The 5,107-nt window shown below is 42.9% G+C and overlaps 1 non-coding gene across 1 annotated transcript; it reads right to left on the reverse strand.

The window, feature by feature from the left end:
* Window positions 1–4,633: 4,633 nt before the first annotated feature.
* Window positions 4,634–4,707, reverse strand: TRNAN-GUU (transfer RNA asparagine (anticodon GUU)). Its single transcript has one exon. It is a non-coding gene; the product is annotated as a tRNA-Asn (tRNA).
* Window positions 4,708–5,107: the final 400 nt, after the last annotated feature.

Consider the following 5,107-nt stretch of genomic DNA (forward strand, 5'->3'; position numbering starts at 1 on the left):
GTCAAGCTCCGTTTACAATGCAGCGGTAAATTCTGCTTCGTTTGCTGCTCCCCTGATTCTCCACCTCTGGGCTGGAGAATCTGGAGGGAGAACACAGATCGCCGGTAAAGGGCTGACATCGCTCCTTCATACACTGGCAGTCTGTGTGCTGAGATTATCATCTCTGTTTCCTAAACCACCAATGATCTGAGATCAGCAATGATCCTCAGGATCGCCGCTGATCTCTGTTTCATAAAAGGACACCAAAGTGCAAGTATGCACAACATATATTCACATTATGGCAAATGCAATACTAAGGTCGTCAGTTCAAATCCCAACCACAACACCACCTGCCTGGAGTTTGCATGTTCTCCCTGTGCATGCGTGGGTTTCCTCCGGGTACTCCGGTTTCCTTCCACACTCCAAAGACATTCTGTTAGGTTAATTGGATCCTGTCTAAATTGTCCCTAGTATGTGTATGTATGAATGTGAGTTAGAGACCTTAGATTGTACCCCCCTTGAGGGTTAGGGACTGATGCGAATGTACAATAACAATATATATAGTCAGGTCCATAAATAATGGGACACAATTCTAACATTTTTGGCTCTATACACCACCACAATGGATTTGAAATGAAACGAATAAGATGTGCTTTAACTGCAGATTGTCAGCTTTAATTTGGGGGTATTTACATCCAAATCAGGTGAACGGTGTAGGAATTACAACAGTTTGCATATGTGCCTCCCACTTGTTAAGGGACCAAAAGTAATGGGACAATTGGCTTCTCAGCTGTTCCATGGCCAGGTGTGTGTTATTCCCTCATTATCCCAATTACAATGAGCAGATAAAAGGTCCAGAGTTCATTTCAAGTGTGCTATTTGCATTTGGAATCTGTTGCTGTCAACTCTCAAGATGAGATCCAAAGAGCTGCCACTATCAGTGAAGCAAGCCATCATTAGGCTGAAAAAACAAAACAAACCCATCAGAGAGATAGCAAAAACATTAGGCGTGGCCAAAACAACTGTTTGGAACATTCTTAAAAAGAAGGAACGCACCGGTGAGCTCAGCAACACCAAAAGACCCGGAAGACCACGGAAAACAACTGTAGTGGATGACCGAAGAATTCTTTCCCTGGTGAAGAAAACACCCTTCACAACAGTTGGCCAGATCAAGAACACTCTCCAGGAGGTAGGTGTATGTGTGTCAAAGTCAACAATCGAGAGAAAACTTCACCAGAGTGAATACAGAGGGTTCACCACAAGATGTACACCATTGGTGAGCCTCAAAAACAGGAAGGCCAGATTAGAGTTTACCAAACGACATCTAAAAAAGCCTTCACAGTTCTGGAACAACATCCTATGGACAGATGAGACCAAGATCAACTTGTACCAGAGTGATGGGAAGAGAAGAGTATGGAGAAGGAAAGGAACTGCTCATGATCCTAAGCATACCACCTCATCAGTGAAGCATGGTGGTGGTAGTGTCATGGCGTGGGCATGTATGGCTGCCAATGGAACTGGTTCTCTTGTATTTATTGATGATGTGACTGCTGACAAAAGCCACTGGATGAATTCTGAAGTGTTTTGGGCAATATTATCTGCTCATATTCAGCCAAATGCTTCACAACTCATTGGACGTCGCTTCACAGTGCAGATGGACAAAGTCCCAAAGCATACTGCAAAAGCAACCAAAGAGTTTTTTAAGGGAAAGAAGTGGAATGTTATGCAATGGCCAAGTCAATCACCTGACCTGAATCCGATTGAGCATGCATTTCACTTGCTGAAGACAAAACTGAAGGGAAAATGCCCCAAGAACAAGCAGAAACTGAAGACAGTTGCAGTAGAGGCCTGGCAGAGCATCACCAGGGATGACACCCAGCGTCTGGTGATGTCTATGCGTTCCAGACTTCAGGCTGTAATTGACTGCAAAGGATTTGCAACCAAGTATTACAAAGTGAAAGTTTGATTTATGATTATTATTCTGTCCCATTACTTTTGGTCCCTTAACAAGTGGGAGGCACATATGCAAACTGTTGTAATTCCTACACCGTTCACCTGATTTGGATGTAAATACCCTCAAATTAAAGCTGACAGTCTGCAGTTAAAGCACATCTTGTTCGTTTCATTTCAAATCCATTGTGGTGGTGTATAGAGCCAAAAATGTTAGAATTGTGTCGATGTCCCAATATTTATGGACCTGACTGTATGTAAAGCAGTGCATAAACTGACTGCACTATATAAGTACCTGTAATAAATAAATAAACTTAAAGGAGAAGTAGGGCCAAACCTTTTTTGGCCCTACTTCTCCTACAAATTATAGGAGTGCAATTCATCCTGCACTCCTTTGTCCCATTGGCATCACTTAGGCACTGGATCCTTCCCAACTTTACAGTCGGGATCCACACTGCAGCCTGGACTGGCAGCTGGTTCAGCCTCTCCAACTAGTAACTGACAGTAACAGCTCTGCTCTGAGTGGAGGGAAAGAACTGAGCGATCAGTGGTGTTTGATCTCTCAGTTCTCAGTGTAGAGACAGCACGAGATAGATGCAGTATTGGATCGATGCTACCTCCATTTAGGTGACTATAAATGGGTTTTTTTTTGGAAAACGCATATTTTCTTTTAAGGACTCACAGGCAGAAAAAAAAAAACCACTACATATCGATGAATAGTAATCAATGAGTCCGTACACACAGCCACGTCTACATACAAAAATGAGCGCTGCATTTAGTCATGCGCAAAAAAAGGACACAACTTCAGATTTCATGTGTGCAGATTTTATGTGTGCGAATTTTATGCACATGCCACTCATAAATGCATATAAATGTGTATAAGCATGGATAAACGTGAGTACTTTAGGCGTGTATTTTACATAGGATCTTTCTTTGTTGCAGAACATATGCAACTAAATGCTACTAAACGCAGTGCTTTTTCTGCCCGTGTGCATGAAATCTAGTCCTGCCAGCAAGAACCTTTCTTTCCTGCAGAAAATACATGTCCAAATGTAGTGTTTCTTCTGCCCGTGTGAATAAGCCCCAAAAGCTACGTCCACCTTTATACCATGTTTTATGTTACACTGAAATTTAGCTTGTAACATGAAACATGGTGAGAGTCCACAGCTACCCCCCCATGAGCATCACCTGCTCAACCATGTCATACATTACGCTAAGTGTTCACACCTAAGCAGGGGCGGACTGACCATTTGGAAACTCAGGCACTGCCCAAGGGCCCGGGGTCAGTAGGGGGCCCCATGAGATGCCCCTGGTAACTTTTTCATAGGCTTTTTTGAGTTTGGGCAAGGACACAGGGGCCCCTTGATCCCCTATTGCCCAGGGGCCCCTTGAGTTGTAAGTCTGCCCCTGCACCTAAGCATTTTCTGCATTTTGCAGAAACGCAGTCCAATCCATTTAACATGATTTCCTATGGAACACATCACATCTCTGCGTCTTCACCCAGTGCGTTTTTTGGAAAGGGTCGGGGACTTTTTTGAATGCAAAAAGTTTTGTTTTTGGTTCTATAGATGTCAATGGAAATGCTGCAGAAAAGCATGTATTGCGTTATTGCTGCATTTTTTATGCATTTTTGTTTGCATTCTGTGTTTTAAATCTGCCTAGCAACAAGAAAAATTTTAAAAAAGAAAAAGAAAAATGCAAAATGCATCAAAAACTTGGCAAAAACGCAGGTGCAAAAACACAAAATGCAATGTATAAATGGCTGAAATGCAACCTGCATAGGTGTGAACCTAGCCTATGCCTCGTACACACTATAAGAAAATCGTCCGAAAATTTTCATACAAGGACCGATCGTCCGATAATCGGATCTTCAGTACACAGCTTCCGAGAGCCGATCACAATTCGTATGACAATAACCGAAGGGACAAGCGCAAACATTTTCTCGTACGACACCAGATTGCACGATTTTCCTTTAATCAGTACAGTAGTCGTCTAAAAATACAATACAAATACAACGCAATACATGACATCACTTTCGAATTTCTCTTCTTTCATAGGAGATTTTCGTATCTTTAGTAACCTTTTCCCTTTCGATGTGAGACTAGCAGGCGAAAAAAAACGGCCGATTGTTCGTCCGATATTCTCATCGTGTGTACGGGGCATTAGAATTCGATGTGGCTTCGACCAAGTCATAACCGCACCGATATGACCGCTTTAACAGCGGACAATAGAGTGTGACTTGCCATGCGATTTGGAAGTCGTATGGCATGCAAATCACATGCCAAATCGCACCAGTGTGACTTAATGGGGACTTAACGATCAGAAAAGCATGTAGTGTGTTTTTGATGCGTTTTGATGCGTTTTGATGCATTTTAAATCTGTCTAGCGACAAGCAATAAATAAATAAAACAAACCACAAAACGCATCAAAAATGAGGCAAAAACGCAGGTGCAAAAACACAAAACGCACCACAAAACGCAATGCAGAAATGGACCAACCGCAAACTGCATAGGTGTGAACCTAGCCTACACATGTATCTCAATTTTAAAATCAATGTGTGTGCATGTATAAATTTTTTGCAAAAAGGTGGACTATGCCTTTAAGATCTGTTATGAAGGCCAGTTAGAAAAAAACAGAGAATGAAAGAAAAAAAAAACGTTTTTGAATTTTTCAAAAGTAAGATTTTTAGATATTAAAAGCCATACGTCCCTGGGTGGGCTCGAACCACCAACCTTTCGGTTAACAGCCGAACGCGCTAACCGATTGCGCCACAGAGACTTCTGCCGTGCTGATTGTTCTCCATGTATGTCATCTGTAGATATGCTCTGCTGTGTGTACTGTGCCGGGGCTCCGCATCCATACACTGCCCACAGCTGAGAGCTGGAGGCGGCACCAAGAATCAGAAGGCTGAGCACAAGATTCCCCCTCCCGGAGAGATTCATCACACTGGGATCTGTATGACCCGCCCACAGCATACAGCACCGCCCTCCTCTTCTGTAACATTGTATCAGACTGACAGCACTGACACCTGGCTGAGGTACAATGTAACCAGATACAGGAATGTCACGTGGGGGCGATCAAGCCAGACACACCCCCTTCCTAGAGGATTCATTCAAGTATAGGGATATGTTATATTTATGTATGGATACCTTCTATTCCAATATAGCCCCCCCAACCC

This window comes from Staurois parvus, unplaced genomic scaffold (genome assembly GCF_062004578.1).
Source record: "Staurois parvus isolate SC_StPar_1 unplaced genomic scaffold, SC_StPar_1.0 ptg000636l, whole genome shotgun sequence".
In the NCBI taxonomy this organism is placed as follows: Eukaryota; Metazoa; Chordata; class Amphibia; order Anura; family Ranidae; genus Staurois; species Staurois parvus.